This window comes from Macaca mulatta, chromosome 14 (assembly GCF_049350105.2).
Source record: "Macaca mulatta isolate MMU2019108-1 chromosome 14, T2T-MMU8v2.0, whole genome shotgun sequence".
Lineage (NCBI taxonomy): Eukaryota > Metazoa > Chordata > Mammalia > Primates > Cercopithecidae > Macaca > Macaca mulatta.
The window spans coordinates 49,469,358-49,484,061 of record NC_133419.1 but is presented as its reverse complement, the minus strand read 5'-3'; the positions used below and the strand labels follow the sequence as shown (position 1 = coordinate 49,484,061).

At 34.7% G+C, this 14,704-nt stretch overlaps 1 protein-coding gene across 50 annotated transcripts in view; it reads right to left on the bottom strand.

Moving 5' to 3' along the window:
* Window positions 1–14,704, bottom strand: part of SOX6 (SRY-box transcription factor 6) — a 660,184-nt gene that overhangs the window by 22,512 nt on the left and 622,968 nt on the right. The window lies entirely within an intron of this gene.

Here is a 14,704-nt window from a genome sequence, read left to right as displayed (position 1 = left end):
CCATAGTAATTATTGTTTATGTGACTATCTCCCTCCTTTCCACTCCTCTCAGGAATATGAGATACCTAAAGTTAGTGATTATGCTGTACTCATTCTTGTATCCTCAGGATTTTTCACATAACAGATAATAAAATATTCATTAAGCAAAGATTATTTGGTTTTCAACTCATATGCAAAAGTCATAGACTGAGGCATTTATTTCAAGCGTCCTGTTCCATTTTTCTGTTTAAGTGTAGTTCTTTAACATCTATGAAACTATGCCTAAATTCCTGATGTTTTATAATTTCCAAAGAGCTGACTCTAGTAACATACGAGATTGAAAGCTCCTTGAAGATAGGACAAGGGCTGGGTCTTATTCACTGCTCTATTCCTAGGATTCATTAAAGTACTTGGCACATAGGATTTCAGTTAGTAAATTATGTTATATTAATGAATGATTGAATAAATAAATGAATGAATGAACATAGCTCTTACTTGTCTTCATGCACTCTATGCCAGGGTGATATACTGATGTATACTTTGTGATGTGGCAGCTCCTGACTATCTCCCACAGATTGAGAACTTTTATAATTAAATGTAAAGTGGTCGGACTGATAGCCTCAGACAAGGCTTCTACCACATAACAGGAAAGCCTACGCCCAGAAGTTTAGAAGCAAAATGTACATTAAAATCAACATTTCTATTTTCTGGAAAAAGTAAATCCTTTCCGCTCAGTGAAGTTATTATACAGGACCAACATGATTCAATCAATTTCTGGCCCTTCCTCTCCATTTTTAGATACCTTGGTTAAGTAGAAATTTGTTTGTGTCAAAGCCAGTAATAAATTACAACATTATAGTGCACTATTATTTAGCAAATACGGTCATCATTTACTGCAAACAAAAGACAGTATAAAAGGGTGGGATTGGCTAACATGAATTTTTTTCTAAACAGGAAGGAGAGCAGAAAGGCTACTTTCTGAAGACTGTACAAAAATAACATATTTTATAAACAGCCCTTCTTTTCGGCCTACTAGATAGAATGATCCTTTACATGAAAAGTCTTAGATCCCAAGATGCATAACTAATATGATACCTTTTTGCCACCATACCCACAGTACATTAATTTCATTTAAAATGCACTGACCATACAGGATAAATTGATTTCACTTTATATGGGTTTGACAGCCATGTTTATTGTGCAGTGAAATGTAGTGTAGCTTCCAGCCGACAATATCCATCAACACAGGGCAATATGCTGACTGCTGGGCCAGATGAAGGCATACATTACTCTGGAAGTGAAACACTCATTCAGATACGACAGTGTCTTCTCCTGAGGATCACCATGGTAATTTATGATGCCCTCAGTGCCATTACTTTACAACTGACATGGATTCAGCAATTTATATACTGACATGCATTCACATAAAAGGAGACAGGTTTGTGGAGAATGTCAGATGCAAAAACATTTCAATATTATTCTAAGTTAACTGCTATGCCACAGGTGATTAACATTTGAGACCTGCTTCTTCTGTTGTAGCTTTCTCTTCACCTCTAGCAAAACCAAATAGTCAGCTTCCATTTATTTCTTCATTTAAAATATGTATTTCATTGTAAATGGGAAGTTTTACTGTCCCAAAGACTGACAGAGATCATAGTGGATTTTTAGATGCTGGCTTTAGTATAAACATTCTAGATTCTCTACTTGGTACCAACTGAGTCTCCCAGATATGCCATACATATGCCCAATCTCTCTCCCACTCATGCTATACCACAGTCTTCACATATCCTTCCTACTCTCTTCTACTTTACCAATTTCTACCTTTTTCCGAGGAAGAGAGCTCAAGTCTGACCTCTACCCTGCACTGACCTTTACTTTTACTCCTACATCACATATTATCTTCAGGAGCTGAAGGATAAGGAATTGATTACACAGCAGTTTTCTGGGACTCACATGAAATGCTTCCAGAAGTTGAAAAATTCAAGCACGGTGCACAGAACAAAAACATGAATTAAGAAGGCAAAGAATAGAAAATGCTTTAGATCATGTGCACATCTCTTTTTTCTGGTCACCTCTTCTCTCTTCCAGAAGGAGTGAACCATAAGTGAATGGGGACATCCTAAGCTAAACTAGAAATGTTGTATCAGATGAACCAAGATTTGGGAAGAAGAGATTTACCCAGGGAGGCCAACATTTGAAACTACTTTTAAAGCGAATCTGATACCTGATCAACTACAGCAGCGACTTTTAACACCACACAGATTGCAGTGCCCAGATCCCTTTGCAAAATCATAACTTGGAAAATGTTTTCCTGTTTTTCCTTCTCCCACTCTTCCTATTTTTGCCCCCTTCCTGTTCTATCTCCCAAATACGTAGTACTCTAAAGCTATTTTACGACTATGCAAATTATGCCCAGGAGGTCACTCTCCTTAATTAGAAAGTCAATGAAAACAACAATAACAAATCAAATTTGCATATAAAAGTGGTCTCACCTTTGCTTTCACCGCCACCACTAACATCCTAGAAAGGGAGTCTATCCTTCCCTAGATTTATAATATCTGAGTTAACACCTGGGTAATGTACAGAAAATACAGTAATAGAAACCACAAATGCCCCACAAATACATATTGAGGGTTTCCTCTATTCTGTCTTTTTGAAGTGACTATGCCATTTAAGACTTACATGGAATTCATTGAAGCATCCATATGAGTACTATGCAGAAAGATGTTTTCAATGAATATTTCTTAAATATTTTGATAGAAAACATTTCTCAATATTACTTTTTTTCATTTAAAGCTGACAACTTATCTATTACTTGAATTTACAATCTAAGTTCGAGTTAAGCTTAGATTCAGAATTTTAAGAAAGTATTAGAGCCTACAAAGTCAAAAGAACATTTATTAAGTGTCCCTAAACTTTGCTTCTGATACAAAATGGTAAAGGAATTGTTGCCACAGTAGAAATACTTACGATTGTATGTGTGTGTACAAATTCAGAAATTTAAAAATGGAAATTACATACCTGGAAAACCCTTATAAACACATAAGAAAAATTTTATAGCATATTATAAATTGTTTTCAAAAGGTATACTATTAATCTGTGTATCTGAAGTCTAAAATTCACTTTGTTATAATTAATTTTAAAAATATGCATATTGTATGATTTCATACTGCTCCATTCATCATTAAGTGCAAAACACCAAACATTTCATTCTTAAATAGCCAATAGTCTGCATCAGAATCCAGAACTTGGAATGGCTCATAATTCTATGAGGCAGCTTCTTCTCCTTTTAATAGCAGAGGAGTCATTTGTGAGTTCAGCGTATGCTTTTTCATGGAAAGCAGTTAGAAGAAGCCTAGACCCACAGCTATGTACCTGGAGACGGCTTTCCAGCTGACCTAAGAGTCTTTAATTGCCAGCAACAGCAGTCCCAAATGACAGTTACTGAAAGGCCAAGAGATCAACAGCACCACAGTAGGCTTCAAGGGGAAGCAAGGTCTCTGTACGTCAGGAGAAGCTGCTCTGTACAACTTCCCCTAGAAGGCTCAAATTGGTTAATTCATCCTTCATCTCAGTTTGTGTAAAGACAAACTTTCAGTTAAAGATAGTTAATCTGCAGAGAGAAAATAGAAATTGCCAAGGCAAAAATCTCCTCAGAAAGCTGTGATTTGAATGATTTAAAGACAAGACAAAATTGAGTTTTTCCAGGTGGGTTGGAAAGAAGGCCAGTTTCACCATCACAGCCTCTGGAAATGGTCCTGAACTAATCCTGGAGAGGCCCCTTCCTGGTTAAATTCCAAGGGATATCCGAGTGAATGAGTGAGTGCTTGTGCATATATAAAATTATCCCTAAGGGGAACTCTGGTTAATTCTATAATGTGCCTAGTAATCATTTATTTATCTATTAATTCCATAAACACTTCTGACACAATTCATATGTACCCAGCATTGTGATGGGGTATACAAAGATAGATAATACATGTACTTTGTTTTTAAGGAATTTGGTCCCCAATGTGAGAAGACACATTAATTAAAAATTACAAACGATGCTAACAGAGGTAATTTAAAAATACTATTAGAGCAGGGAAAATAAGCTACTAACACAATTGGAGTGGACAGAGATGAATATTAGGGAGGCTTCAGAGTTGAAGTGGTGCTTGAGCGGGATCTTAAAGGAGAAGTAATAATTTACCAGCAGGTATGAATATGAAACTACTTTGGGCGAGGAAATCAGTGTGAGCAAAGGCACAGTTTATAACAAAAGCAAAGGACAATTTTAGGGAATAAAAAGAAGCTGGTGATGGCTTGGGTTTATGTAAAAATGAAAAAAAGAGGGGAGTACTAAGAGATGAAACCAGAAAAGTAAATAGGGACCAAATTTGCTAAGCACCTTGAATGCCAAGCTAAGAAATCTTTTAAGGTTTTTAAGCAGAAGAGTAACATGGAAAAAATATGTTCCAGAAGAGATCAGAATGGAAAACTAAATGAGAAATTACCACTGAAGAGTCTCAATGATTACCAGTGAATTGATAATAAAGAATAGAGAAAAATAAAGTAACTACCTCTTCAAGGGCCCATTAAAACTTACATTTTGTCAGACAGAATTAATGTGATACATGCAAAATATTGGCACAAAAGGTTGTATTATAAAATCAAATTCTGGTAATGGCAGAATAGCTCATATCAGACCTATCCTCCAACAGATAATAAATATAAACTCTGAAAAAAATATGAAAAAAAAAAACCAATAGATGTTGAAGATTCCTGAGAGCTACCAAAACTAAACAGAAACTGGAGTGGATTCCATCCTAAAATGAAAGGCATTTTACTAACTGAAATTCTGTTTTCATAGTTTTTCCCATGAAGACACTTCCTAGTCTTCATAGCATGGAGTGGCTAGAATGCAAATAGAAAGTCAGTCTAATTGGCTTAATGTGTCAGAAGACAGAGTTTGAACTTACAAGTGGCTGCTGACCCCTGAACTTGCCATGTATTTAGAAGACTCAGGTGAACCCAATGAAAAAATAGAGCTGTGTATCTGGAAAATCTGAAAAGAGATTTCAACTGATGCCCTTTGCAAGAGAAACAGAATTTGAATTTGAATCCTATCAAGCTAGCAAGAATTCATAAACACCTTGGGCTTTCCACTGAATCTCCAGAGGGGCAACTCCTTAGGAATAAATTCTATATGCCAGGACTAAGGATTTGCCCTAAGACTAAAACCAAAATTAAAAAAGACTCTCCCTAACAATGCAAAAACTAAGTTTCCACAAGTTCAACGTGTATAGCAGGTAATTTAACTGCTTCCTGCCCCCAAAATTAAAAATTTTCAGAGGAAGATAATAGAATACAGAGTATCTACAATGGATAATCCACAACATACAATATATAATAAAAAATTGTGAGTTGTACAAGCAAGCAGGAAAATGTGACTCAGAGACCAAAAAATAAAAAATAAATAAATAAAAGGAAGACAAATACTGGCTGAAAATTACCTGAATTTTGTGAGAAACATCAGCTAAGAGGTTTAAAACATTCAGGGAAATGCAGGCCAAATAAATACAAACAAAACCACACCTAGAAACTAGTTAAACTGCTGAAAAGCAAAGACAAAGAGAAAATTCCAGAGAAAAGGGACATATTACTCACAGGGAAATAAAATTACAAATAAGGACTGATTATTCACTAGAAACAATGAAGACTAGTAGACTATAGAACATCTTTATAATGCTAAAAAAGGAAATAAATTCAGAGTTTTATCCAGTGAACATATGCTTCAAAAATGATTATGAAATATACTCTCAAATGATTAAAAGCTAAAAGAATGAGTTACCAGCAGACAAACACCAAAAGAGATATTCAAGGAAATTATTCAAGAGGAAAAGAAATAACACTCAATAAAAACCAGATATACAGAAAGAAAGGAAGAATATCAAAAATGATTTGTGATCATTTTTTCTTCTCTGGATTTCACTAATAAACAGCTAATTGTTTACTGTTTATAAAAGGCAAGGAACTATTTAATACAAAATATAACATTGTATTGTGGGATTTATAACATATAGAAAGGTAAAATATGGGACAATAGCATATTACCACAAAAGATGAGGGTATAAATAGAATTAGATTGTTAAAACTTGTTTTATTTTACATGAAGTGATAAAATTTTAACTGTAAGGATACTCAATTAAGGTTTGATAGTGAATTCTTAGAAAAACTAATTTAAAAAAATACGAAGAGGCCAGGCAGGTAGTTCATGCCTGCAATTTCCGCACTTTGGGAGGCAGAGGTGGGAGGATCTCGTGAGGCCAGGAGTTCAAGACCAGCCTGGGCAACATACTGAGATTCTGTCTCTACAAAAGGTTAAAAAGTTAGCTAGGTGTGGCGGCATGCACCTGTAGTTCCAGCTACTCAGGAGGCTGAGGTAGGAGGATTGCTTGAGCCCAGGAGGTTGAGGCTGGGCCACGGCACTCCAGCCTGGGTGATGGAACAAGACCTTGACTCAAAACAAAAAACAAACAAACAAAAGTAAAAAATACAAAGAAGTATAGCCACAAATTCAACAGAGTACTTCAAACAAAAGACCTTAAAAGGGATTCAATTAACACAAAGGAAGGCAGAAGAGGAGAAATAGAAGATGAAAAACTGAAGGAACAAATACAAATAGTGAAAAAATACTAAAGTGTAAGACCTAAGCCCAACAAATTTAATAATTATATTAAACAGAAATAAATCAAATTATCTAATTAAAAGTCAGTGATTTCTCTGAATAGATAAAGAGTAAGAATCAATGAAACAGAAAACAGATACAATAAAGACAACTTACAAAGTCAAGGCTATAAACTTAAAAAGAACAACAACAGACAAAGAGAGAAGACAAAAATGCCAGTATTTGGACTGAAAGAGGAGATTTCACTGTAGATACTATCCATATTACAAAGATAAAAAGGGAATATTATAAATAACTTAATTTCAATAAATTTCACAACTTAGATAGAATGAACATATTTGTTGAAAGACACAAACTACCAAAATTCACTCAAGAATAAATAGAAAATCTGAATACACTGATAGCTAATCAATCAATTGAATTTATAACCAAGAACTTATCCACAAAGAAAATTGAAGCCCTGAATGGTTTCACTGGTAAGTTCTTTCAAACATTTAAGGAAAATAAGAATAATATTCCATAAAGGTAAGAAAGTAGAGGAAGAAGGAACACTTCTTAAATAAGTTTATGAGGCAGCACACCTTGACAGAGGTTTGAGCATAAGTGCAAAATTTTAAAATAAAATGTTAACAAATTGAATCCAGCCACATGTAAAAAATAGATAATACATCATGACCAAGTAGGACTTATCTCAGTAATGTGAAATTGGTTTAACATTTGAAATCCAGACAATGTAGCTCATTACATTAACAGAACAAAGGGAAAGAAAACACATGGTAATCACAACAGATTCAGAAAATGGTTTTGACAACATTCAATACTCAATCATGTTGGAAATGCTCAGGAAATTAGTATTAAAAGGAAACTTTCCCAGTCTGATAAAGGGCATTTCAGAAAAACCTACAGGTAACATCATAATAGTGAACTACCAAATGCTTTCTCCAAAAATGATCAACAAGGCAAACATGTCCACTCTCACCATTGTTAATCAACAATCAAAAAATAAAAAGCTCACGCTTTATAATTTGGGAAGCTAAGGTGGGCGGATCATGAGGTCAGGAGTTCAAGACCAGCCTGACCAATACGGTGAAACCCTGCTCTACTAAAAATACAAAAATTAGCCAGGCATGGTGTCATGTGCCTGTAATCCCAGCTACTCAGGAGGCTGAGGCAGGAGAATGTCTTGAAACTGGGAGGAGGCTGCAGTGAGCCGAGATCGTGCCACTGTACTCCAGGCTGGGCAACAGAGCAAGACTCCATCTCAAAAAAATAAAATAAAACAAAATAAAAAATAAAAAAATAAAAAGCATACAAATTATAAGGGAACAAATAATGTCATCTATTCATATATAATTGTTTACATAAAAAATCCTAAGGAATTTACAAAATACTAGAACTAATAAGTGAATTTAACAGTATTACAATAAACAATAAAAATACAGAAATCAATCATATTTCTTTATACTAGCAGCAAACAATTAAAAAATAATATTCAAATTTATATATATAGTATCATCAGATAATAAAATACTTGGGAATAAATTTAACTGATAAAACTATTCAAGACATCTACACTAAAAACAATACAACATTTGTGACTTAAAGACCTAAATAAATGTAGGAATATACCATGTTCATTAATCAGAAGACTCAATATTGTTACAATGTTATTGTTCTCAAATTTATCTACAGATTCAACCAAATTCCAATAAAAATTATCCAAAGGTTTTTTCATTTAAGGTGACAAACTGATTTTAAAATTCATATGAAAAATAAAGCAGTAGGACAAACTAAAACAAACTTGAAGAAAATTAGAGGATTCAAACTACCTTAATGAAAATCAAGGCTGTTAAAGTGGAAAATGATAGTTTTTTCAACAAACACTGAACAAGTTGATAGATACACTTGAAAAAAATCTTGGATCTTGTATCACACATTATATCCAACAATTAGAGATAAATCATGACTTAAGAAAGAAAAAACTATAACACTCCTCTAAATATACATAAGACAATAATTTAGTGACTTTAAAGTAAAATGACTCTTAGATACAACATACAAATTACTAAATATACAAGAAAACTGTTAAATTAAACTTTATAAAAATTACAACTCTGCTTATCAAAAGTCATTGTTAAAAAAATAAAATGTCAAAGCGCATACTGGAAAAAATATTCAGAACAGACATGTCTGACAAGAACTTGCATCCAGGATACACATAAAGAATGACCAAAAACCTCGAATTTTAAAACGGACAATAGACTTAAATGAACATTTTTACAAAAAAGGATATAGATATGGCCAATAAGCAGATGAAAAGGTATTCCCTATCATTAATCATCAGAAAAATGCAAATTGAAACCACAGTGAGATGCATTTCACATCCACTGGAATGGCTTAAGTGCTAAATGTTGGCAAGTATAGGGAGCAACTGTAACTCTAATATACTGGTGGTGAAAGTATAAAACAGCATAATCATTTTCTGGCAATTTCTTCTAATTAAAATGCATATTTGCATATGACCCAGCAACCAAATTAAAATTTCTGTCAAAAATAGACTTATATAAGAATATGACAGCAGTTTTATTAATAATAGAAAAAAGGAAAATAACTGGAGAATGAACAAATTGTGATATATCCATACAATGGAATACTACTCAAAATAAAACTGTTTTAACCCTTAGTTTAAAAAAGGCAAAAATGACAACAAAATAACTCCATAAAAAGAAGCAGAAAACCAACCATCCAACAAATAAAATGCTCTTTTTTTTGAAAGGTTACTTTTTCTGTGGACCTGAAAAGTAGGTGGCATATTCAGGCCATTGTGAACTCAAAGATAATCTCATTTACTAAAATGAATTATTAAGAACAGCAAAAAAAACTATAATTGATTGCTTATGAAGAGAAAGAGACATAAGTATCACTATTGGGTTCCCTGACAGAACTGTTGACAATCACAGTATTTCAGACTACTTCATTTTATTAATAGAATAGTTGATTTTCTCCTGTGGGATTCTGAAAAGTGACATAATACATTTGATAGTCCCTTATTTGGGTTAATAGAGAAAATGATACTGAATGCATTAGAAACAAAAATGTAGAAGATGAAATTTTAGAAGGGGATTGAAATTAGAAAAGAGAGTATTAATACTACACAGATTTGATTTTTCACCATATTTATCCTACTAAATTTATCTTAATACAATAGAGGTCAAATTCATTGTGTTGAAGTAATGACTGATAGATGTCTGTCTATGATTATGGAAACCTACTGCTAACTTATCATTCCTGTTCTGCCAGAATGTGAACTTACTTTCATTATAGGAAGGCTGCTTGGATTTCAAGTTTGATTTCTTCTTGCAAAAAAAAGAAAAAGGATTTGGCTATCCTAGTGGTTTATTTGGCAGACAAAATACATTCCATAGCTGAGTAAGAGCCTTAATCATTAAGGAAGTGAGGAAGTGATGTGTTCATCTTCTGAGAAGAAGAAATGCCAGAGGTGTAGAGTATGCTTTGTTCTCTGTATCTTTTGGAAAAATTACCTAGATATATTAGCAAAGAGTGACCTACTGATAGGTAAATGACTTAAGGAAGACAAAGGCAAAATATGGATACACAATTCTTCTGAGCTAGCGATTGGTGAATATGCAAGAGCCAACAGTACAGGAACAAAAGATGAATTATCTGTTGTACTTTAATTAAAGTGTTAATTCTTCATTTGCTGAATGTTGAGGAAGACCATAAGTTAATTTTAATATCTTTGTTTTCATCTTAAGGTTCTTTAGCCCTAGTAAAAACAAACCCCTATTTACTTTAACTATTGAAGCTATCTAGATCAATAAATTCACCAAATAAACTAGAGAGAGAGGATGAGAATGTGTGTGTGTGTGTGTGTGAGAGAGAGAGAGAGAGAGAGAGAGAGAGAGAGAGAGAGAGAGAGAGAGAGATAGGAATAGAAAGGCCTAGTTATATATAATGTACACATAAAAAATTCCACTGGGCACTTTGGAAACAAACTTTTTATTTTTATTAATTTAATTTAATTTAATTTAATTTTACTTTTTGAGACAGAGTCTCACTCTGTCACCCAGGCTGGAGTGCAGTGTGGTGATCTTGGTTTACTGCAATCTCCGCCTCCTGGGTTGAAGCAATTCTCCTGCCTCAGCCTCTTGAGTAACTGGGATTACAGACGTGAGCCACCACGCCCAACTAATCTTGTGTGTGTGCGTATTTTTAGTAGAGACAGGGTTTCACCATGTTGGCTAGGCTGGTCTTGAACTCCTGGCCTCAAATGATCTGCCTGCCTTGGCCTCCCAAAGTGCTGGGGTTACAGGATGAGCCACTGCTCTCGGCTGGAAACAAACATTTCATTAATCAGAGTACCAAAGTATTTCTTTAAAGAGCAATTTACCTTTTTGATAGACTAGGCCAGAGGTCGGTTTCTAGGATAGGAACACCAGGTGTACTAAGTAACTTTGCATAAAATAATATTTACAAAGTGCTTTCACTAATTACATTATCTCCATCCTCATTACAATCTTTTAAAATGAGTAGGAAGGCAGATATCTTTTCACCCACTTTATGAATGAGGAAAGTAAGACTCAGAGACATAATAGCACCTTCCCCTGATTAACCATTTGCTGATAATACGAAGCAGAGCCAGATCTAGAACCTAGATCTTCTGACTTTCAGCCTAGTACATCACCCCTTCACCAAAGCTACCCCAATCACTATTCGGCAATCTGAAACAACTCTGAATTTCAAAGCCCACCATTTCTTGGCTGGAACATTATTTTCCCCCTTTAAGGATGCCACTTCCCTGCCCAGCTAAGCATATTAGAAGAGCCCATTACTAGTTATGAAGTTCATGCCATTGTCTAATTGTTCTCTGAAATACTGCCCCACCAAAGATGCAAGGGCATGTAGATAAAGCACTAAAATTATAGCTAGGATTAAAACAATGCTAAATTAATGCATTCCTTGGTTACAGGATTATGAGCAAGTGTTATTGTGGATAAGACTTCTATTTTTTTTTCTATTAGAAACTCCATTCTCTTTAAAAGATCAACAAGAGGAACCAAAGGGAATTCCCTAAGGTCAGCTCTGAGGAAACATAAACCTCTAATTCAATAACTCTGCTACTGCTCTGAAAAAGGGCTTTATTATTGCAACATCCATATGGAGCCAATTGGACATTAATGACTAATCAATCCCTCCCCTTTCTATTCTACTTAAAGTGTCACAAACCATGTTTAGATTAGCCCATTTCCTGCTTAGGATTGCTCAAGATGTCTTTTGTTCTTTCAGGACCAGCCTGATGGAGGCAGCTTAAACAAACACACGACCGGAGTGGCGCAGGAGTTATAAAGTGCCATATGTGAATGAACAAAGGGGCTATACTAAAGCCTTTTGTGGTATTTGTTAATGTTTTTCATCTGAGCTTAAAAAGGCTTAATGACTTTGTGGTGAGCTGATGCATGTGGCTGGTGGCTTTGCAAAATGAAGGAAATTCTAATCAGTGATATACCAGTCTGTATTTTCAAGAGTCTCTTTCTTTCAGTTTTGATGCCTGTGTTTACGTTTTAAAAAATTCTCAAGTTATATTTACTTTACACAGATAGCTAAACAGAGTCCTTTATCTTATTTCAACTACAGAATCCCAGGGCAGCTGGGATAACTTATATTCTTTATTTTAATGACCTGAAGGTAGCATAGAGCATCAAATATTCCGCTTATTATCTATATGCTGTATTTATACATAGGAGGAGGGCTTACAAGCTGTTGAGCCCAGGTAAAAAGGCATCATTTAAGTTTGAACCAGTTTTCAGGACAACTGGGCTTAGGTTCAAGAAGATGCCCTTGGAGAATAAAGAGGCTGGTAAAAAGCTGGTAGACTGAATAATTCGTGTTGTTCAGCAGCTTTTGGCTTTATCTAACTCTAGCTCCTGTCATAGACTCTACGTGAAATTAAGAAGTGCAAAGCAAGATGAAGCAGGTCTCAGGAGTTAGTTAACAAAGATACTACTAAATTCATTCTCTCATTTCAATCTTTATCAATTGCCTTAGCCTTCACTATCTTTGCTGGACTATTATAAAAACTAGCCTTCCAGCTGATATTCTTACACCCAGTTTTAAATCCTTTAACCTCCACTTAAATACCTCCTCCTAATTTCAGCCAGAATGATCTGTCTCAAATGCAATTCGGACTAGGCCACTGCTATATTTAAAACACTTCAATGGCTCCCTCATGCCCACAAGATGAAGTTCACACTCCTTAGTACAGTACGGATGGCTCTCCGTGACCTGGCTCTCTGACTATGGCTCCAGTACCAGCTCTGGCTACTCTGCTTGGAACATTTTTTGTGTTATAACACTGAACTACTTCCAGTTCTCTACACGCTGTGTTGAGTATGTACATACTAGGAATCTGAGTTTTCTCCCTCCTTTCCTGAAATTACCTGGCCATCTTGCAATCACTCATTATTGAAGACTCGTCTCAGGGATTATTTATCCCATGAAAGTCTTACCTGGTTGCCAGGTTAGAATAAGTAGCCTAGGCTCTGACAGGTGGCACCCTATGTGTACCTCCATCTTAACATTTGCCATATTTTATCCAAATTACCAGTTTTATGTACCTACTTTCTTTTCTAGACTATGTACCCCGAAACAGTGGTAACCGCATTGTGTCTTATCTTTAGCTGCTACCCTTATCCCCAGGGTCTAGTAGCCAGGATGGCATAAGGTAGATACTCAAATGCTTACTAGTACAGTACAGTGGACATCTTCAACAGTGAGAATTTTAGAGTGAGTCTCTAATGCCCACATGTTCTATTAGAACCTGGGAATTTCTGAAATCAGATCTTGTAGAAATTTAATTTTATTTCTTATATTCTGTTAAGTGTCCTTTCTTGAAACATCTATAAAATAAGAATAATTTTGATGTGAAAAATGTACCCATAGTTGTTGTGTGGGACTCACAGATTATTGGTTCCAATCTTACTTTCTTTGATTGACTAGCCATACTGTACAGTTTTGAGATGTCAGCCTCCCTACTTCTAGAAAAACCTTGGAAGGATGGTAAGGCATGTCTGAGACTTTTGGAAATATTAAATCTGAAAACTATTCTAATGATGTAGGGTGTGTGCATATATATACATATATATATATATGTATATATATATGCAGTCAAGTAAGCATACATTAGGACTTTCCTTAAATATCAGATTCATTATAAAATAGATAAAATACACTCACTGAATTAGAGAACTCTAACAGGAGAGGGATGTTAAAGATTACCTAATCCATACTCCTCATTCCAAATGAGGAAACTTTGAGATTTAGAGAGATCAAAATTGTCCAAGTTTCACAGTTAATAAATGGCAAAATCACAACGGGCACTCAAATGTAACTATCTCAAATTTCACACTTCCCATCAGAATGAATTTCTTCAATGGTCAGCTGAATTGTTTCAATGGCATCCAAACTTAGCTTTTAAAACTCCTAACATGATTAATTTAACTGGCTGGAATCTGTCTTTCATTAGAATGGAAAATGCAGATTATGGGAGCAGCAGAAACTAATTATTTTTTTAAGGTTAGGGTTAAGGAATGAACAGTACTGAAAGGAGATCACTCCAGGATTTTAAAGATCAATCCAATCTGATGGGCCACCAATACTTCTTCACCCTGAGAACTGGTGAAAGTATTTGAAAAGTGCCTAATATTTCTGTGGTTTAAGGGATTAAAACAACTTTCAGTTTCCATTTCTAATTAAAATTTTCTGCTTTTTAATGAAAACTATAGGAAAAAGCTAATCCAACAAAGGCAACCAATTTAGTTGCTCATCTTGGAGAAAAACAGGAGGCAGCATGGCTCAGATGCCATATAGACAGATCTAGGTTTGAATTGTTGATCTGATCTTTCCTAGCTAAGTAGCCTTGGATAAATTATTTTCTTTCTCTAAACTGTAGTTTCATTTCTCTATAAAAGAGAACTAATAATTTCTACCTTGCAGCATCTTTGTGAGAAATAAATAGGCATACATGTAAATTTCCTA